The sequence below is a fragment of the Lepisosteus oculatus genome, chromosome 7 (genome assembly GCF_040954835.1).
Source record: "Lepisosteus oculatus isolate fLepOcu1 chromosome 7, fLepOcu1.hap2, whole genome shotgun sequence".
Classification (NCBI taxonomy): Eukaryota; Metazoa; Chordata; class Actinopteri; order Semionotiformes; family Lepisosteidae; genus Lepisosteus; species Lepisosteus oculatus.
Window position 1 is genome coordinate 38,764,499 of NC_090702.1, and position 23,611 is coordinate 38,788,109.

The 23,611-nt window shown below is 34.2% G+C and overlaps 1 protein-coding gene across 2 annotated transcripts in view; it reads right to left on the reverse strand.

Moving 5' to 3' along the window:
* The window catches only part of pot1 (protection of telomeres 1 homolog), a 130,503-nt gene extending 107,480 nt beyond the window's left edge, over positions 1-23,023 (reverse strand). For both annotated transcript variants that reach the window (XM_015352476.2, XM_015352473.2), the window contains exon 1: positions 22,971-23,023. The gene's annotated coding sequence lies outside the window, so the exon portion shown is untranslated. The remainder of the gene's footprint in view (positions 1-22,970) is intronic.
* Between the last annotated feature and the right edge of the window lie 588 nt (positions 23,024-23,611).

Below are 23,611 nucleotides of genomic sequence, written 5' to 3' on the forward strand. Positions count from 1 at the left end.
TCAACATGAGAACCATCATGACTAGAAGCTGAAATACAGTAATGCACAAGGAAAAATAAGTTCACTTCACTACAAGCACCATGTAAAAGTATAATGTTTTAGTCCACATACTGTACCAGTATTGTATCATTTTGATGCTTAATATATTTTGATTTTTCAGAAGGCTTTTGATAAGCCTTCTCATAAAAAACTAATGCTGAAATTACAAACTGCATGGACCCAAGGTATTACATGCACATGAACTGAGAACTGCTATTAACATGATGATAAAGATGAAACTCTTAAGAAGCCTAACATCTGACTGGGCCAATATAACCAATTGTGTACAGTAATAATCTGATTAGGTCTGTTTCCCTTTCTTTTTAGTATCAATGATTTTAATTATTTTATAGTCAGCAAACATGTTTAATTTACACATGATATAAAAATATATTCACATCACAAATTGACTTGGGACTGGGCAAAAACTTTGCAAATGACATTTAATGTTAATGATACACATAGGAAGCAGAAACATACAATATGGGCCCTTAATATTGGATAGGTAATTATGAGTAGGAATCTACATATGAAACAGATCTGGATGTTTTTACGCAGATTCATGTGAAAGGGTTTAAGCAAGAAAAAGTAAAAAAAAAGGGGTGGATATATACCACAAAAGCATGGAATGTAAATCAAAGGAAAATGTGCTCTAGATTTCAAACACATTAGTAAGACCTCATTTAGAAAATCACACTTTCTTAATCTAAAAAACATTTATAAAAAAATGGATACCTCCAAATGTGGGAAAAAGGCAAGTATGCGTTTCCTTTTATGATCTCTTTATGCTTTATCTATTTGATAGTCAGGATTTGTACTTATCTGTTAGAAAAGTAAGATTTGTGTTGCTCTAGTTGCTTTGGAATGAAAAAAGGCAAGACCAGTACACGTTATCAGCTCAACACAGATTTTTTCTGTCCACCAATGTTGTAGTATATTTTGAAAATATATATATAAGATGCAAAACAAACCTTTGACAAATACGCCTATAAATAATTTTAATATTAATGTAACAAAGAGTGCAAACAACCTCTTCTGTCTACAAAATTTAATTGGCATTCTTTTGAACATCTTGAATGTTCTTAAATGTTTGAGATAAAAAATTAAGAAAAGCAATATTTTTTGGTGATTGAATTATACTTCACATTTTTAGAGATTACAGTACATTTACATTTTTACTTACAAAAGACCCCTGTACACAATTAAAGGTTATAAGACGCAGATGAAATGCAATTAGTTCATTTCACGGTATATGAAACCACAGAAATGTGATATCACGTATGAATATGATTGCAACATAACCAGATATCAGAAAGTAACAATGCTGTAAGTGTAATAGACCAGCATATACAGTACGATATAAGCTGTAGAAGTGGTTATCAACTTTTTTGAAACATACAAAATGATAATTTACGGTATACAATATTAATTCTTGGACATCAATAAAACAAATAGTACTGATAATTCATGTGTCATTCACATTCTGAACCTAAACCTTATCATAAATTTAGAGAAGGCCTCTACATTTCATTATTGTCCTTAACATATTCAGCACTACAGTTTAACACGCCTATAATGTAAATGCAAGATTTTTTAAACTGGATTATATAGTAGTAATGGTACGCTTACAGAATTACTTTTGGTTTACTGTTACAAGTTAGTACTTACATATACTGTCAAAAGCATTTAATTACGTGCATGTGCAACTAGATACACACCACACAATTCTTGATTTTGAATTTACACATTTTTAAATTAACATGCAAGTACCAGCGTATACATGTAGGTATAGAAAAGCTTTGGTGAGCAGACCAGTCTTTGTTAAAGTGCTCTTCCAGATACCTTTCTCCTATCATTTTAACCTTGCTAAATCAATAAATGTCTTTATTGACTTGCATTTCTATCAAACACTAAAGTAAAATAATAAAAACTACAAAACTAAGCTACTATGCGGAACAAATATATAAAAATCAATTCAATTAAAATAATATGCAAAGAAAAACTTATTTAAAAAACAAAATAAACCTTAACAATTCAAATGAAAGATTAAACTAAATAGCTTACAATAAGGGATGAAATAATAAACAGCACACATTCTTAAATTGTCGACTCCAGTGTCCGAAACATATTGACAAAACATTTTAACATTACAGCCCTGAACCAGAATGAAGGTCATCTTACAGTGCACTTTAATTTCAGTCAGCCAGGTATTGTTAAGGCCAGGAGACAAACTGGCAGACTAGAATAAATTGATGTAGGTGGATGTCATATCTGAGAAATAAATTTGTTTTTTAAGTAAGTTGTTTTGCAGTAATGACAAAATATTCAAATATTGACCAAGTTACCCATGAACACAGAGTGAATATAGCCTATATGATGTCTAAATAGCCACAATTCATTAATGTTAACCCAATATTCATGTAGATCAGTATAGGCAGGCACTATAGGCTAATATCACAATGATACAAAAACCTCCCAAAATAAATCTGTCCTAAATTGGCAACTTTACCAAATTGCATTTAAACTTATTATTGTAAATTGTTAAAGTACATAACATAGGTTCCTAAATCATACTCTGTTACCTGAAACAGAATATTATAATGCAATACCTGTGCACTGTTCACAAGACAAACTGGTTAATAATATTAAGCTGCAGTTAACCTCAAGTACAATCCAACATCATCTTGAATACACGAATGTAGGACAAACCGCACAGTAATATATTATTTACAAGACTGTAAAAAATCACATTGAGTATTGCCTGTGAAAGACTTCAACTGCATATCAGCAAAAAGTCAAATTTCAGGAACGTAAAAGATAACAAGAAATAAAAGTGATGCATTATTTCAGTTCGGATACTTTTTGATAATTAGTAAATATGCAGTAGAAACTGACATTTGTAGAGTTAGAAAGTTTTTACATTCAATAGTAGAGTATTTCAAAGTCAAACAGACAAAAATAGATGTCATGATGTTTTAAAACAAATGTGCAAAGCATAAGCTCAGAAGAATATCTACAGTATATACAGCTGAATCAATAATTAGGAATCATGTAAGTCTCAAAGTCTTAAAAAGCAAAACTGGTTTGGTTTTATTCCAGCACCATTTTACTGTACAGTGGTTAATATTATAAAACTTTGCATGCAGTCATTCTAATTAATTTTCAATTGAGAATTTTAGTAAAAAAGATTGCTTTTAACATCAAATTATATTTGTAAATAAGGATGTTTATCTAAACGACAGTGAAATTTCAATTTGAATAGTTTTTACCAAGTTATAAATTGTGTTATTATATACAGTGGTGTGAAAAAGTGTTTGCCCCCTTCCTGATTTCTTATTTTTTTGCATGTTTGTCACACTGAAATGTTTCAGATCATCAAACAAATTGAAATATAAGACAAAGATAACACAAGTAAACACAAAATGCAGTTTTTAAATGAAGGTTTTTATTATTAAGGGAAAAAGAAAATCCAAACCTACATGGCCCTGTGTGAAAAAGTGATTGCCCCCTAAACCTAATAACTGGTTTGGCCACCCTTAGTAGCAACAACTGCAATCAAGCGTTTGCGATAACTGCCAATGAGTCTTTTACAGCGCTGTGGAGAAATTTTGGCCCACTCATCTTTGCAGAATTGTTGTAATTCAGCCACATTGGAGGGTTTTAGAGCCTTAACCGCTTTTTTAAGGTCATGCCACAACATCTCAATCGGATTCAGGTCACGACTTTGACTAGGCTACTCCAAAGTCTTCATTTTGTTTTTCTTAAGCCATTCAGAGGTGGACTTGCTGGTGTGTTTTGGATCATTGCTGCAGAACCCAAGTGCGCTTCAGCTTGAGGTCACGAACAGATGGCCGGACATTCTCTTTCAGGATTTTTTGGTAGACGACAGAATTCATGGTTCCATTTACCACAGCAAGTCTTCCAGGTTTTGAAGCAGCAAAACAGCCCCAGACCATCACACTACCACCACCATATTTTACTGTTGGTATGATGTTCCTTTTCTGAAATGCTGTGTTACTTTTACGGCAGATGTAATGGGACACACACCTTCCAAAAAGTTGTCTCGTCAGTCCACAGAGTATTTTCCCAAAAGTCTTGGGGATCATCAAGATGTTTTCTGGCAAAACTGAGACGAGCCTTTATGTTCTTTTTGCTCAGCAGTGGTTTTCGTCTTGGAACTCTGCCATGCAGGCCATTTTTGCCCAGTCTCTTTCTTCTGGTGGTCATGAACACTGACCTTAACTGAGGCAAGTGAAGCCTGCAGTTCTTTGGATGTTGTTGTGGGGTTTTTTGTGACCTCTTGGATGAGTCGTCGCTGCGCTCTTGGGGTAATTTTGGTCGGCCGGCCACTCCTGGGAAGGTTCACCACTGTTCCATGTTTTCATCATTTGTGGATAATGGCTCTGACTGTGGTTCGCTGGAGTCCCAAAGCTTTAGAAATGGCTTTATAACCTTTTCCAGACTGATAAATCTCAATTACTGTTTTTCATTTGTTCCTGAATTTCTTTGGATCGCAGCATGATGTCTAGCTTTTGAGGATCTTTTGGTCTACTTCACTTTGTCAGGCAGGTCCTATTTAAGTGAGTTCTTGATTGAAAACAGGTGTGGCAGTACTCAGGCCTGGGTGTGGCTAGAGAAATTGAACTCAGCTTTCCAAAGATGTGATAAACCACAGTCGATTTATGTTTTAACAGGAGGGGCAATCACGTTTTCACACAGGGCCATGTAGGTTTGGATTTATTTTTCCTTAATAATAAAAACCTTCATTTAAAAACTGCATTTTGTGTTTACTTGTGTTATCTTTGTCTAATATTTCAATTTGTTTGATGATCTGAAACATTTCAGTGTGACAAACATGCAAAAAAATAAGAAATCAGAAAGAGGGCAAACACTTTTTCACACCACTGTATCTCCATGAGTGGTATTTTAATTACAAATAACGATATGGCATGTGGTTTCAGGTTAGGTTGGGGTTAGGCAAGCTTCATGTTTATCTCCGTGCTGTCCAGTCAATGCAGTGCACAAACAGATAATAAATGTCCCTAGTCTGCTTTATAAAAATATGTGTGAGACATTGGGGTACTTATAACAGTGCAAATGAAGGGCAGGACATCACAGCGCAGGAAGGGGAGATGGAGAGATCATGCATTCAAAAAGCAGGGAGCTATTTGTATCTGGTCACTTGTTACATTATTTCTGCAGAATACAATGTGACCAATCTGCACGATCTTAAGTAAAATGGAAAGATCGTTTATATGCATCTGTAATTTTAAATACACTTAGATTAGAACTGCATTTTTCCAAGGAATTTAGAGGTCATTTCCAGGACACATAGACTTTTTTCCAAATGTTTTCCAGGCCATTGTTGCCATTGTTGAGTAATTTAGAATGAAATCCAATAATAATATTTAGTCAAGGCAGGTCGCTATAATTATATTGGACATATTTCACAGGAATTCTAGAATATATTCCTATTTCCAATTTCAAAAACATTAATTCAATCTGAAATATCACAATGGTTCTAAAAATAAGCAGAAAAAAAAATATGTAGAAAAATTAGTTAAATATAAAACAAAAGCAATAGCCCTATAAAGGTTATGATTCCAAGCTTTTTTATGAAGCTGACATTCCCTGAATTAATTTACATTTCCACTGAAACAGGCCTCTGATGCAGAATGGGAGACTTCCCTTATGTAAAAATATGCATACAACTTATACTGAACTTGAAAACCTTTTCAGGTTGGTTGAACTTTGATGTGCTACAAAACAAAAGTTCTAGACAGCTGCATGCATGTTCAGGATGAGGAAATGTCCCTCTGCTTGTAAGGAATAAATACAGGTTAACCACTCATTCAAAAGCTCCTCTTCAATGGATGGCACTGCAGCCACTTCTTGTAAAGACCACAGCTATTGGTATTTAAAAAAAAATATTAAAAGTGTCCTGACTATCCAAATTAAAACACTATTAATGTTGCAATTGTATTATGTTAAATACATGTAGTAGCTATTTCTTGCATATCTAAAAACTAAAACATACAGTACAATGGACCTATCATTGCTTTTAGAGAAAACAAGAAATTTGTATGTCCTTAGTTTACACAATAGAATACCAAATTTGTTTAATAAAAAGACACCTATATCCATAATGAAAATTCTAATTTATGAGCCTTTCAAAATCAAATGAGTTTGTGTTACTCAGAGGCACAGGGTATGGCAGATGTGCAGTTACAGTATTATGCCATGCCCATGGTGCTGATAATCCCCACTGAAAATGAGTTCTGCATCTGCAACTATGACAGCTGAATACCTCAATGACTGCTAAGCAGCACTGATAAGAAATTAAAAAAACTTTTGGGATAAGGAAAGATTTAAAATTGTTAATTTAGTTCTATAATTTTCAGCACATTTGTAAAAAATAGCACACAATGCTTCTTTTATCTCATCTTACAATCTTAGGTTGCTTCATTGATTTGACATTACCTTTTTCAATGCATCATTAATGGCATACACTACCTTCTGTCTTTTAACATGCATTTATGCTAGTCATTTTAACAGCCTGTGGTGCTTCCCTGAAAAAAACACAACAAAATACTGAAGGCAGCATACTGTATTAAAAAATTTCCACAACCTTACTGAATTAAATCCCTAGAAATTTGCCTCTAAACATTATTATGCCTGTGCAAAACATCTACAATTCTGTAAAGACATTTTTGTTTTAATCTCCTGGTGTTACCTGCGGTTCCAGTATAGTATACAAAGAACGGTATTACCTTCTCAAATTATCATGTATTCTTAAATATAACATCTTCACTCTAAACTTAATTAAGCAATTTAATATATTACTATTTACAAATTCTTCACACATTCATCAAGTTGCTAACAGATGTTTTTTGAGTACAATGCCCCCACTTCTTAGTAGCATTAGAGTAGTAGGTTCAGAAAAGATGGTCGTTCTTGTCCGAAATCACATTACCCAGAACATCCTCAGTAACTTTACCAACTAGTGGAAGCCAGTTCATTAGGTGACATTTAAAACTAGAATGGATTTACTTCCAGTAGATATGATTAACATCTTTTTTTCTGACATTAAATTTAGGTAAAATTATACAATAACATTCTATTTCTGGTAGTCACAACCATTCAATATAAACATTCAATATTTAGAAAACTACTTTTTACAATTACTGCTAAGGATCTATTTGAACTTTTACAGATTAAATTTGGATTATATTTTAACATGTAAAAGATTAAAAACTGTGAGATACTCCTACATATTCTTTTCTAAAATTTACATACAGCGCTTCAAGAGTATGAATAAAGTTGGAGGCTATTGGAGCGTAATCCTGGGTCTTGGGATACTAAAAATATACTAAGCAACAGTTTATCCTTCAGTAGTAAAAACTTGAATCTATCTGGAAAACCCTTAATTGTATCTTTTCATACTTAATATGTCCTCACCTTGCTTTTACACTGTTTAATGTAGCTCAGTATCACCAATTCGATATTTCAAAAGTATTTTAGTGCTATCTGCATGCAAAACATTAAACATATTCACATTAAATTCTGACCACATCTGAATAAAGTCTAAGTCCTCTTATACAGCTTGTCCTGCTGATATACTATTTGTAACTCTGCCTCACCTGTAAACTTAATGTGAATACCAACTGTGCCAGAGACTACAGATCTGATATAAATTAGAACCAATCTACTAACACTAATCCCTGTGGTGCCCTACTCGCAACCAAAAGCTAATTTGAGGTAACTTACCTTATCAGTAGCTTGTTTTCTGCAGGAAAATCAGTACTTAATCCATATGTATTACATTTCTTTGGATTCCTGTAACTTTTGGTTTGAGAAATAGTTTTTCAATTGGAACATTATCAAAACACTTCTTACATGCACCTTATAACTATCCAGATACAGCTGATTCGTCATGAAATCCAAGTTAACTAAACAAGTTCTGTATCTTCTAAATCCATGGCGACTTTCTCCGATAATACAATTTTTATTTTATTTTCATCAAGCACTTTGTATTAAGCTCTTTATGTCCATTAATTTACATGTAGTTTATATACAACATGACTGATTGGACGGTGATGACTTGGCTCAGTTCTATGCTAATTCTTATGAAAATACATCATATTAGCAATTTGCAATTTTCAACTCAGTAGGCACAACCCCTAAGACTCACCAAAAATATCCAAGTTAGTGGTCTATAAATAGTTACCCTCATTTCTTTTGAGGCTTGTCTTACTGACATTTCTTAGCAGATATTATTTTTCAGTAAATCACTTTCGCCTCAAAGACAAATCTTCCTCAAAGGCTATTTTCCTTCAGACACAATTCCATTTCCAGACTGGCAGGGTGTATTCTCTGAGATCACCCTTGGGGTGCAATGTTTAAAATGTATCTTTGATTTGTAAATGCTTTGAGAAGCTACATTTATCTGAAGTCACTCCTGGTCTACTAAGCAACAACCCAAGAAGTAAAGGCAAAGCTGCCTTGGAGAGAGATGTTCCTTTAAGGCAAAACATAAAAACAGCATAATTTGTATTTATTTTTAACTTTTTTTTCCAAAATGGAAAATAAGAGTGTTTTGTTAAATAACAATGCACCTTAACTTTGTCAACAGAACAGCTTAGTGTCCTACCTTTAATTCTATCAAAGACATGAAAAAATGCTTAAATGAACCAAAGAGACTCTAAATGTCTTCTGTAAAAACTCTTAAATTACACCAAAATGACCATGTTTCATATGCTAAATAGTTCACTTTCATCTAAGTAGAAAAACTGATTTAATATTCAATGAGTGGAAATTACTTTTTCAGTAGATGAAATGTAAAATTGATTGCATATCTATCCACTAGAACAGCACTGAGCTTTATTCAATTAATAAAACACTAAGTTAATAAGTGTGTGTTGACCTTGACTTTGATATTACACTTTTACATGCACTGACATTTATTGAAAATTGACAATGCTTATGTTAAATGACATGTTAAAAGTCTCTTTTGTGCTTGTTTTCTCCCTGGGTTAAAGGTCTGCTAATGGGATAATGTGTTTGCAGAACTGTCTGTCTACAAGAATAATCCCACAGAAAAATTAGGCAAAGTTTTCAAATAACTTAAGTTTGAATATAAGTTTTAAAGAGCTGGACTTTAACACATCACAAAAATTATCACAATCCTGAAACTCAAAACTATGAGGAGACCTGATTCATGTATTCAAAATCACCAAAGGCAATCATTGACCTAAAAGAGGAAAGGCAAAAATTAACGCAATTATTTATTCAAAAGTAAAACACAAACAGGAGTATAGTAGTGGAAATTATGGGGATGAACGTTTAAAGCAGAACAGGTGACTTTTTATACATGGGGTAGGTTGAGTCTAAAACAAGCTACACGGCCTTGTGATTGAAGGTGATACATTAAGACACACTTGGATGAGATCCTTGCATCAACTGGCTACTAGCAACCAAACAAGTTAGATGGCCTAAATGGCCTCCTGTTGCTTATAATCTTGCGTATGGTCTTACAAGCTGTTTGCTGTTCTTTGTTTGAACCTTAGCAAACACAAAACAACATTAGCATTTGAACAATAGCAAACAGCCTGTATAGACTACAGACTATATAAGATAACATTAAGCAAATCTTGTATAGTCTGTAGTCTATAACGTATTGAATTATTTTGATTCACTTTGAATGCTAATACTAAATTTACTTTGTCATTGCCAAGAGCCCATGGGAAATAACTAACCTTAAATAAGTCTGTACACACAGTATTTACATATGTTATGCGTCAAGCCCCATGTCTTAAAATAAGTAATTCAGTAATTCACTAATTCAGTAAGACCTGTCACTTGCTGAATAAGTGTCCAATTAACTTAAAATAATACTACAGCTTAATAAACACTTTTATCATGTTCTTATTAAATTAGCCAATAATGTTAAATATGCCAGAAGATCTTTCTTCAAAAAGTTCAATACAGAATGAATATCAGCTCATAAGTGTGAAGAGGCTCCAGGTTGAGTTCTGACATCAATCTAAACTGACAGCTCACGGACTGAGTCCTGTGGCTTTTACTCGTATGCGGTCATCCTGGAAATCTATGCAAGAGTGATTAAACAGATGTTTTTCAACTTTATATTGAAAAGTATAAACGTTACTGTTCTCCTACTTGGAATTATGTTGTCAAAAGTTAATATTTTATAAAGAAATCTAAGAAAAAAGATTAGACATAGAAATCTCCCTGGAAAGCTGACAAAAGCCAAATTGAAATTTTTTTTGTTGTTATTTTTTCCATAATCTGAGCAGTGGTTTAAAAGGAACATAAAACTGCTTTTTTATCTTTAAGAGGCCAATCCAATATAACATTGTCAAAACTAAAAAGTATCGCAGCTGTCATACATATGGTAGGAGTGAAAGGGGAACATCCTGCATTATATTGCTTGCATAACATAGTTCTGCGTGAGGGATTTCAGAACATCCTCAGTACTGTGCCCATTTGCCTTTAGGGTATATTACAGATTTCATTTTTAGTACAGAATTTGCTTCTAATTTGTCTTTTCACTGCACATCTCCTTCCACAATTTGATGGAAAACAATGCTGCATAAAAGAGCTGTAATTCCTCCTCTGGAGCAATAGTAGCATCACTGGTACCAATCAGTCAATTCAATTCTTCACACTTCAAGGGCTAAGGCTTCTCAGAGCTAAGCCAATGTTAATTTCACTTGTGACAGCTGTCACATTGTAAAACAGCCAATCCCTTTTGTAAGGGATGAATTAAAAGCTACCTGATAAAAAAGCAATATTAAAAGTAACTTCTAAATTTAGATTTTGATTTTAATTAAGCAAAATGTTGTTGGTTATTGCATGCTGCTGTAAGTACAAAATAAATATTAATAAACGGCAATATATTGATTAGAAAACAAGTTCTACTATAACTGTTACATTTTCTCACAAAAGGTATTAAATTATTACAAAATATAATAATTTTTTACTTGTTAAAAACTAAAAACAAAAGCAATCCCTTCAACCACAAGGGAAAGTTACTTACCCTTTAATACACAAAAGATCCTAAATATTAAATTTCTAGCATATAATTTCCAGTCTCGATATTAAATGTTAATGTACTTTTACATGCAGTAATAATTTATATACCAAGTTATGCTATTGAAGATGATACCATAGGTTTGTTCATGTAAAGATGTAAGGCTCAGATCGATTAGCAAGTAGCAACCCAGTGAGGTTATTGGGCTGAATGGCACCCTCTTATTTGGAAGTTTAAATTCTTCCAAAGTTGCACTATACTGCAGCATGTATATGATGAAATCTTGGTCCTTCATCCCTAGGATGCATCAGCCTTTCAAGTGCAGGTTTACAAACCTTTGGTTATGGATGAAGTTAATGATGCTTCAAATTGGAATAATTGGACATGGAATAAGGTGTTCCACCAGTTTTCAAACCTCTATGATGCTTGGTTATACAGAATAATTTTAAGTTTTCATGAACTGAGGAACTCTAGTATTACCAGCAAGCTACATGAACTGCCAGAGTAATGTTCACTCTGACACCATTTCCCATAGGCTTTTATAATAATTATGAACTAAAGAGTTTAACTTAAGTGCAGAAAATCCTGCACTGAATCACATACACTCTGTGCCTGAAATACAAATAGAATATATTAAGACCACAAAAATTATTTGTATTGTTTCTGCATAAATTGCTCACTTGTATAGTACATTAGAATATCATTACAGTAAATTCACTTTCTTTTACAGAAGAAAATAGAAATATGCCAAATTGTTTTGATGTTGTTTGAGCAGACAAAATGAAGAAATAAATAATTAAATAATCTGTGACAAAATTATTCATAACTGTAGAAAATATATAGTATGACAGTGATGTAAGTCTTTTTAAGTAGCACAAATACATTTGGTGATGCATTATTGTACTTTCATTTGGTAAGTAGAATGTTATCAAGTGAAAAAAAAAAATCAGTGTACTGTATATACAGTGCCCTCCAAAAAAACGAGATCAAATTTGAACATATCTGTATGCTCAGGAAATTTGGATTTCAAATCGCAAGGCCATGTTTATGCATAAATGTTCTACCGATATACAACAACTTTTTTGCTCAACCCCCCTCATTTAAGATGAGCATAAGAATTGGGACAAGCAGCTCTCATTTTTAGGACAGCCTCTTAACAAAACTAGTAGACAATATAACTTATTTTATATAAACCACATTTTATTTTAGTTGGCTTCAATTTCATCAGATATTTACAGGTGTTTCTAATTGCCCAGGTGTTACAAGTTGCATACATTTCACACACATAAAAGAGCTGTGAAGGTCAGCAAAAACCAACATGAAGACCAGAGAACACACTATGACGGAAAAGAAGGCTGTTTGGAAAATGACAGGAAAAATCCAAGAAATGGGTGAGACTCTTGGCACTGCAAAATCAACAATCTGGAATGTTCTTAAGAAAACAGAAACAACTGGAGGAGTAAACGATAGGCAGAGAACAGGGTGTCCAAAAAAGACAAATGCAGCGGATGACAGAAAAATATTTAGAAGTGTAAAGAAACCCCCATGATTACTGTTCGTGAAATCAAAAATAATCTCCAGAGTGTGGGGGTGTAAATCTCTAGTACCACAATCTACAGATGTCACCAAGAAAAATTCAGAGGCTGTACTGCAAGGTGTAAGCCCCTCATCAGCAGCAAGAAGAGAAGGGCTCGATTGGTGTATGGACAGATGAGACCAAAATAAATATCTATCAAAGTGATGGAGTTTTGGAGAAAAACAGGAACAGTCGATGATCATAAGCCTACCACTTCTTCAGTAAAACATGGTAAAAAGAGTATCATGGCTTGCGCGTGTGTGGCTGTTTCTGGAACCTGCTCAATGGTCTTTATTAATGACTTAACTGAAGATGACAGCAGTAGGATGAATTCAGAGATATACAAACAGATCTCCTCTGCAAAATGTAAGAAAAAATGACACTAGACTTTTTGGGCAGCAGTTCTTATGCAACAGGACAATGACCCGAAACTACTGCATGCTTAACACAAGAGTTCATCAGACAGAAAAGTGGAAGATTTTAAATTATCCAAGTCAATCACCAGATCTGAATCCAGTTGAGCAAGCATTTCATTTGTTCAAAAGGAGACTGAAGGCAGAAAGCCTGACCAACAGGCAACAACTTAAAGAAACTGAAGTTAAAGCCTAGAAAAGCATCTCAAGGGAAGAAACACAGTCTGATGATGTCAATAGGAGGGAGGCTTAATGCAGTTATTGCAAGCAAGGGATTTGCAACAAAATACTGACATTTTCACTTCTTTAATTAGCTCTACGTGTCCCGATACTTATGGTCACCTACTGTAAATTTGGGGGGACGGAACACAACATATGCTTTGGTTGAAAAATGATTAATTGTGTTTGCAAAATATATTCTGAAAATAAAAGGTGACCTTCTGAACTATGACCCAGAATAATTTGTTTTAAGTGAATTTAGATTTCTCGTGTATACAACATGGAACACGTTTTTTGTCCCAGTACTTTTGGAGGGAACTGTATATTTATATATTGTACTTTATTTCCCATTTCTACCAAAGAGTTGCACAACAATGATCATTCATGCACAGGCTATATTGTTTTTAACATTACAGAAATTCAGCAAAGCCTACACTCTAATAAACATAAGAATATATAAACAACATGAAAGTTGACTGCAGACGTCATGCTAATAAAAAACTCATAGATAATTAAGGCTCAGGTCTTAAAATTAAAAATTAATTAGCTGTGGAAAATATAAAAACCTGCCCTCAAAGAGGATGCATTTAAAATAATGCATGTTTTTGCATACTGTATAAAGATACATTCACAATTACACAATTATGCCCTGTATACCACTGAAACAGTACAATGATCATCTTCGATTAGAGATATTTTATTTACCAAATGTTATACCCTCCATAAAGAACAGTTTGTTCTGCAAGTTTTCTTTGAGTGTTCATAGTCATTCTCTTACGTTTTTTGTTTAAATGGCTCATTTTAATGCTAACTCTTCCAGAAAACAACTCAACGGGTTACAAAAACAACTACTTCTTTTTCACAGCCTTAGTCCCAGACTGCCCTGGGGTCAGCAACAGGTTACAAAAACAAGAAGACATGAAAAGAGAAACAGGATAGCATAACAGTATTCAATATGCAGTTTTAAGTATGGAACAAGCTTCACTGCCATACTGTTGAAACCAATGCCCTGGTGTCTTTCAAGAAACAGCTGAATAAGATCATTGGTTCAATTAACTATCAAATGGAATAGATGGGCCAAATGACCTCCATACATTTGGAAGCACTGTTATGTTTTTCTGTTTTTAATTTTTCTTGTGCAGATGACTTAGCTTAGAAAAATATGCAGCTCACAGCACTGGGGAAACAGCTGCTATCGTGTGAGTATCAACAAAAAGTATAAGCCAGGTCACGACCATTGAAGGATGATACTGTAACAGAAAATTGGGTTCACCAAAAAGACAGACCAACCAGAATTAGCAGACACAATCCATGGATTTAGTCCAGACACAAAGAGTGAAATAGCTATGCCACTTTTCAATCTCTGAGAAAAATCTAGTAAAACACAGATTCTTGACTAAGAACATGTAGTTATTACACTACAATTTAGCATTGTATTAAAATGTATGACATAAGCCCTGTTCTCAGGTGGTTTAAGGAATTGAACACCGAGCGTCTAAGAAACATTTTCCATGTTTTACAGAGCGAGCACACAATGAATGAATGAAGACAGTATCAGTGCAAACAAAATAACATCTGCTTACTGTATTTCTTCCTAGCAGAAAAACAGTGAAAGCTACTGGGACGTGTACTGAGCCAAGATACTGCAATCAGCTTTTACTAGGCTTTTCAAAAGCTAATTATAGAGTGCTTAACTTACCAAGGAGAAATCAAAGCACAAAGAATGAAAAAAATAAACACAGAACATGATAAAGGGCAAATGACAGACATTCACAAGACTTATTTAATGTCCTGTAGTATGCTAGATGTTTAATTTTTCTGGTAAAATTAGCATCAGTAGAGTTTCTACAGGAAAACATATCTACAGCAAAGGATCACTTGAAAATTAACACTGAAGAAACATGGTTACATAAAAGCACCATCCATCCACTGTCATGGAGTCACTTGTCCAGCTGGAGGTCATGGTAACCCACAGCCTATCCTCAAAACATAGGGTGCAAGGCATAATGCTCTCACCCTGCAAAAGACAGCAGTCAATTACAGGAGCAAAGAGAAAGGGACAATTTAAAAGAGACTATAAAACACAGCAAAGTTATTTCTGGATGGTGGGAGGGAGGAAATCAGACCATCCAGAGAAAATCAGCATACACATGCACATGCTAATGCCACACAGAATCAAACACAGGAAGGTCATTCCGTGTGAATTAAACTAGAGTTTGAAATGACTTGAAATTCATTAAGTGAATACATCTGTGCAGTGAAAAAAGTATTTGAGGCAAATTACTGTTATATTGTTGTGAGTTATAATGTAACAATAAATAACATTGAGCACTAAGCAAAAGCAAGTGCATTCCATGGTTGGTTATAACCTGTCTGATCAAGGCTCTACAGTTGTCCCTGTTCTTATCTTATTAATTAAAGCAGCACAAAAGCCAAATGACCAGGCAAATTTAGAAACACCTAGAAATGACTAGAACTTCCTTGGCAAGTCAGTAAGCCAAGGTTTGATAGAACTTCAAACCAAAACCCTAGGTACAGGCTTTTTTCTTAAACTACTCCCATTACTATGGCAAGAATGTTGACAGTTGGACAATTAAAGTGTCAAATCACCAGAAGTCTTCCTTATGATTTATGCAGTCATTTAATATGAGTTATATGTGAGGATTATGTGTTTTCTTATTTTTTAATAAAAGTTAGGCAAGTTTCCATTGTAGAAAGCACATAAATGAAAACTTTCAAGTGTTTTGTGATGTTGTTCATAGATATTGTGAACAATACAAAATACTTTAAAAATAAAAATGTGAAAGAAACAAGAGATTGCATTAAATCTGTATAATTACTAGGACTTAAACCACATCGATACTGTTTCTTAAGGTTCACTGATTCTTCAAACCTTTTCCCAGCTCACTAGATTTGCATGCAAAGAGATGATTAATGCCTCAGGTATTAATTAGTTCATTTAATTTGTTACAGTAACAGTGAAGCAAAACAAAATATTTACTTTGGGAACACAATGTAATTTGCAATGCTTTTGCAAATGTTGATTGTCCAGCAGTCAAAATCATGCCAATACAATAATGTCAGTAATGTTAGAAATATAAGATCTAACTGGTGCTGGGGTTAGAAGTTCTATCAAAGTTTGAATGAAAAAAAGTTGACAATTTCCTTTAATGGCCCACATTAAATTGGGTTTCAGGTTACATCAGAAATTCTATGCAACCACTTCCACGTTCATTCCCTCACAATCTGCACACAGCTCAGTTCTTTGTCCTTCTGCATTTCAGTGATAGTACAGACTTTTTTCGCACAATTGCAATAATCTCTGCCTCCTCATCTTAGTGTGAAACAGTCCATTGATTAATAAAATACAATACTCAAAGAAACAACAGAAAAGCATTTCAATACCATCAGCTACAGTGTGTCCTTATAGATTCATTTCCTATGCAGAATATACTTAACTGCTATGCTTTTACTTTGTTATAATATTTTCAATTAGTACAAAATGAAACAAAGTGGAATAAACAAAATTCAGCTACTGACTGGATCATCTGTGAAAATTTCCCTTGGAGGGTGGAATGAATCTTAGTCTAAAGGGTACAAGTTGTAATAAGTGCTATGCCATGTGCAGGCTGAGCTGGCTCAGAGAATCTCTATTGACCTCTGGCTGAAATCCTAAAGATGTATGCGTGGACAGCAAAGGAATTAGCCATCCTCTTGTTGGCACTGTATAGTAACAAAGCTTTTTTTGTTGTTGGGTGTCAAAGTGCAGAAGATAAAAACAATACAAAATTGTAAATATAAAATGTTATTGAAATTGTGAATGAATTACTGAGATAAAAGGCTGAGAACCTACAAAATCCAAAAGGAATATGAACAAGTGCAAAGAACCGTTACAGAATCTCACAGGATCAAGTGAATAAGAACACTCTTTCTTGTTGGAACTCAAGGATAGGCAAGTTATCTTCAGTCAGTCTCCAGTGCTCCATGATCAAATTGAATAAATTACAGATGGCTAATAATGACACAGGAACAAAAAAAAAACCTCAAGGCAAACCAAAATCATTAGAGCAATGTTATGCATTTTTACTGACATGACAATAACTACAGTATGGCATGAATTGCTCAGAGATTTTTTCAGACATAAAAACACTGTAAAGGATATGTTTGTTTGGAAAAGAATTACAAACTTAACGGACTCTTAGTAATGGTATTGTTTAAAAAATATTTAACAAACAAAAGATTTTAAGCTTCAGGTTTAATTGTTTAGAGCCTACTAGTAAGGCATGTTTTGCCACATACATTTGAAGGTTTCAAAGATGTTTGAAACATCATGTTCCCAGTTTCATTAAATACTAGAAGCTACAAATGTGTTAACAGCATTTTAACATCTTCTTAATCCTTCAGTATTGAGCCCAAACCACAGCATAGTTCTTGCCACAGATTTGGGAAAGATAAGAAATTATGGTTCTCTAATTACACACAGAAAAAAAAACTTATGTAAGTGATTAAAATTCATGACATTTCATATTAACAAGAGGCAAATTACACTAATTTTGATTAGGAAATATACCCAACAATTTGCAGTCTGATTATTTGTTAGCTGGCCTTAAATTAGTGGCTTGGAGGAAAAAAAACATTCAGTCTGCTGTATTTTATATTTTTCTACCATCAAAAGATGTTAATTTTTTGCCCTTGAAGTTTCCAAGTAGAAACTAATTAACTAATGCAATTATGGTACCTTTATAATGCAAATTAATTTACCTCTGATAATGTACCAATGTCTCCAGATTACGTTGCAGGCAAATAATAACTCAGGTGCTCCCATGACTCTTATGAATCTGTGGGTTGTTTTAGGCTTCATTCTTAACAGCACTTACAGCAAAAACATTTAACAAAACGTGATACATACAGTACACAATCACATGATACAGACACTAAATACAGACTTAAAGTAGCAAATAATAAAATTCTCTAGTTTTAAAAGCTGTTTGTCTTTTCCACTGCAGTTTGTTGCATCCAGATCAATTTTTAATGATCTTTCACCACAGGTACAAATGGAGGCTGTATGGTAATTCCAGAGTAGTTCGAAGCCAGCAGCCTCTGAATTCAACTACAGCATAACAATTTTTGCTACAACTTCATAATAAGCATTGTTAAATAGTAGTAACCTTTTTAGCAGTAGTAGTATTATAAGTATTTCTATACTTTTGAATCATTTAGCATTCACATCGCAAGAAGGGCAAGCATTAGGATTAGAATTTCCTACTTCAACTTATGAATTATTTTTTATGTTTTCATGGTCTAAATCCAAGCACAACCAGTTAAAAGAAAACCTATCAGAGAAAACAGTTAAGAAGAAAGATGCAGAGTATCGCTGCTAAACCAGTTGCATAAAAAATAGCCAACCAATATTCACTCTGCAAAAGATCAATATTTACTGTGAAAAAAAGTCCTTCTCTTGTTGCTTTTTATGGATCTCATAACTAGACATTCAGTAGACAAAGGCTGCAAATAAAGTCACAAAGCATGACTAGAATTTTTCATTTGAGGTGTAAACAGAAGACGGCTTCAATACTTGACCGGTAGCATGTTTGACATGTCTATTCCTTGGAACATGGCACAAAATAATAACAAGCTTCATACACGTCACATACACTGTTTATCTTAAGACATGTAACAAGTAGCAATTACTGTCAATTGGTTGTTCAGTCATTTAAAAATGTCCATCCTGCAGGACAGTTTTGTAGAAATTGAACCTCAGCAAACTTTGAGCTGTGACCAAATAAGGAAAAGCATATGGATTATTTTTGTGGGATGCCATTACCAGCAGAGCAATGAATCGCAGCTTTATTATTAATCTATCTGGCTGACAAGGTTATCGAAAGCAACTTACATTTGTTTCATGTCATCGTTCTTTACTCTAGCTTTTGAAGCTGAAAAATGTCATTTTTAAATTAATTATAGTAGCTACTAACCAGGAATTTCCAATCCTATTCCTAGAAACTGGTGTGTGTGCAGCTTTTCATTCTCATTCATTCCCATTCCCAACAAGCTCAACCAGCAGGTTTCTGCCTTCTAACTGGAAAAATTACAAACTTCTACCAGCTCTTCAGATGTCTCCTCTTTAAACACACCTTGAAACTCTACAGATTACTCAGTCCTCCAGACCAAACATAGACACCCATACTATAGAAGATCCACAGCATGTTTGGGGAGCAGTGGTTAGAGCTCTGAACTAGAGTATTGTGGACCAAATCCTAGGTGGCATCCTACTGCTGTACCCTTGAGCAACATACTTCATTCAAACTGCCCTCGTAAAGGTCATGCTGTAAAAATAGATATTCTCTAGGCTGTCACTTTAAATGACAATTTGATCTTAATTGACTTGTCTGGTTAAGATCAGGATTGAAAAAACATATATGTTAGACTGTACAGTTAATCCGACCAATTAGTAGCAGCAGCAGCAGTCTTTTTGTGATGACAGAACAGTATGGGTCAAAACACACGCTTTTTGTTTTCAAAGCCCAACGGTATAAAAGAAGTTAATTTACTGAGAAGCATCTTGCAACAGTAGCAATTTATGCTAAATTAATTGAGCTAAATGTGCAAATATTCATTACACACTTCAAAATAAAGATCATTAGCTTACTGTAACAACAGAAAATTACTGAAAATATTTCAAAAATAACTATACAGTATGTACCAAGGAGGCAGCTAAAACCTATTTTATAGGGACATATTTAGTGTATACTTTTGAAAGTATTAACATTTGCATTCATCATCATAATAATAATTAAAAGTATCAAAACTGGATTCCATGTAGTTTTCCTAACTTACACAAATTCTTAAACTTAGTAGACAGAAACAACTCTCCAACTGTCTCATCCACTGAAAGTACCCACATTTCATACAGGCGAGGTCCTGTAGTGTGGAACCTGTTGGGCAGGTTTCAGCTGGCCACAATTATCTTGGCCTACATATTGATACAGAGACCCCTGAAGTCCTTAGTACATACAGTACAATTAAAGTGTGTTAATTGTAAATTGCAGGGTATAAATGATTCTGATGAATCTCCCCATATATACAACTAAACATTGATTCAGTATCAAAATTCACTGATGAAATTCAAAATAAACTTATTTGCTTAAAAGTATTTAATTAGTTTAAAAGTATTGCATTGTCTTCTGTCTTCTCTAACTTTTCTTTCCAATTTCCTCCATTATCATTTAGCAGTGATTATAAGTAGTCAAGCTATCCAAGGTCATTTTACATATATTAATGTAGGCTTTATTGTATTTTTAATCATTCGTCAAATTGCCAATAGCCGCATAAACCTCAACTGCCTCTTTTTCGCTTCTTTCTATGAAATAAGAGACACTGGAAGTCTGTTATCCCAATCCACTTTTCAGTTTGTGTAATGGCGTAGTAACACCAACAGTAGAGGTCTTGATCAATATTTTCATAAGTAAACAGTAATCAGTACCTCTATAGACAGAATCACGACTCTCCTGTGATTAAGCAACACATCAGCAAGATTTTATGCCAGCAGCCATATCACTCTGTAACTCACAACTGGCAGTGGCAATCCACTGAAGCTAAACAGGTATGAGCCTGGTCAGTACCTGGATAGGAGACCTCCTGTGAAAAACTAAGGTTGCTGCTGGAAGTGGTGTTAGTGGGGCCAGCAAGGGGGCGCTCACCTTGCAGTCCATGTGGGTCCTAATGCCCCAGTATAGTGACGAGGAAACTATACTGTAAACAGGCACCATCCTTCAGATGAGACATAAAACCGAGGTCCTGACTCTCTGTGGTCATTAAAAATCCCAGGGCGTTTCTCGAAAAGAGTAAGGGTGTAACCCCGGCTTCCTGGCCAATTTCCCATTGGCCCTTACCAATCATGGCCTCCTAAGAATCCCTATCTATGAATTAGGTTCATTAATCTGCTCTCCTCCCTACTGATATCTGATGTGTGGCGAGCGTTCTGGCGCACTATGGCTGCCGTCGCATCATCCAGGTGGTGCACATTGGTGGTGGTGGAGGGGAGTCTCCATTACCTGTAAAGCGCTTTGAGTGGAGTGTCCAGAAAAGCGCTATATAAGTGTAAGCAATTACTAATTATAATTATTATTATTTCATAATCTTTCTGAAAACAAAGGAGAATAGTGGCTTTCAAATTAAGTTGTTACTTGTTAAAGTCGCAAAATGCATACATATTTAACAGAGTTAATTAAAGGGGAAAATAAACACTTGACACTAACTTGCCATACCACAAAAAAGTCTATCATTTCGATCCTTTATTAAACGTCATTCACTTTGACATTTAGACCTAATAACACTTCGTCGGGTTTCTTGACAGCAATTTTCTTACAGAGTGGAAGTTAACAGGTCTCAAATTACTATGATGTATGTCTCCAGTTATGTCATTAATAATAATAATAATAATAATAAACTTTATTTTATATAGCGCCTTTAAAGGTGGCTTCTCAAAGCGCTTTACAGGATGACAATAACAATAAATAAGAAGACTACAACAATAAATAAGAAAATTTCACAAGACAGGACACAATTATAATTACAACAATACAACAATAACAATAGAGGAGACCGTGGAAGATGGTATTAAGAAGAGCAGAGGGGTGAAGAATGGAACCAGTTAAGTAAAGGCTTTACTGAAGAAGAAAGTTTTGAGTCTGGATTTGAAGGAGTTTAGAGAAGGTGACTCTCTAATATCCTTGGGTAAAGAGTTCCAGAGCTTGGGGGCATAGCATTAAACCCAACTCAACACATACCTATTTTCTGACTAAAAAGTGAAACGCATCTTCATTTCACAAAATATAAAAGTGTTGCAAGAAATCGAAATCCTAAGAGTTTCACTACAGAACAGGAGGTGAGCAGAGCATTATCGAAAGAAATGCGACATAACGTCCAATAATAAGCCTTCGAAGCTAAGAGCAAAAAAATACAATTACCTTTACGAATATGTGATCCACTAAACTGCTAATCCTCTCCGTTTCAATAAACTCAGAACTGCAGCTAAAATGGTTTACTGGAGGATGGAGGATTGCAAAGCTTTCAAGAAAACTTTGAAATTTTCAAAAAAGCTTTTACTGTGATCACCAATAGTGAATAAGTTTGCAATTTGTACCACAGAAACGAGCGGCATATTGTCAGTGCATCCACGAGGTAAAAAAACATAAAAATCCGTATTTATTAAATTAAATTAAAACATTGAATATTCCTCCTGCATCTGGTTTCTTTGAAAACATCAGAACGTGACCCAATATCGCCTAGTTCAGCTACTGTATACTAAACTATTTCGTTATTATGTCAAGTGCGTCTAAGTTTCTGTAAAATATGCATGGCATCTAAGTTTCTGGTTTGCTACGCTTTTCACTAATGAGTTCAAAATAGATGGTAATTAATAATATTAAAACTCGATCTGTCACCTTCAAAGTTCAATTATAATACTAACAAAAACAGGTTATTGGCCACTGGAAAATCAAGCTTTATAGAAACACAAGGAAACTAGCTACTAATAAATATATGTAAGGATCTCGAAACTGTTTAGATCGCTTACTGATCACGTTTTTGTTACTCGAACATTGTTACTGTAAACAGGTCAACGCTATACAAACTTTTTTTTTTAACCAATAAAAGAAAATAATATACTTACATCCACAACAATTCCCTCGCGCTTGCTGTTTAAACTGCCAGGTTAAAGGTCAAAGTAAATAGGCGCAAGCGTATTTGATTGTGTTAACAGCTAGTGCGCATGCTCAGGCTACGGCGGCGGTGGTATACTGTTACAGTAATATCAGGCGCTGTGAAATTACACTGTACGAAAATCAAAGTACAATACTAGATTTATTAACAGATATTTAAATACAAATATTGACAGATATAAACGTTTAGTTTGCTTATTTTATGTGTTTTAAATGCATTTATTTTCGTGAGGACAAACGTTGTTACAGTCTTGTAGATAAAACATTCTCATTTGTTGAGAAGGCCAATACACAAAAAATAATCCAGCCCCTCTCACTTAAATTCCCCAGTATAGTGTATATACACAGCATTTTATACCTGAAGAAGGCTCCACGGCCGAAACGTGTTTTCTCTTTTCTTTTTTCAGCATGGAATTAACCTATTATTAGCCTATGCATGCTGATGCAGCTACCCACCTGAACTACTACATTTTATATATATATATGTGTATATATTCTGAAATTATTGTATAGAACTGGAATAATTAACACATTTTGATAGTATGTTGAAACACTTAAAGATAAGTTTACTTGGAGGAACATTGCAATATTG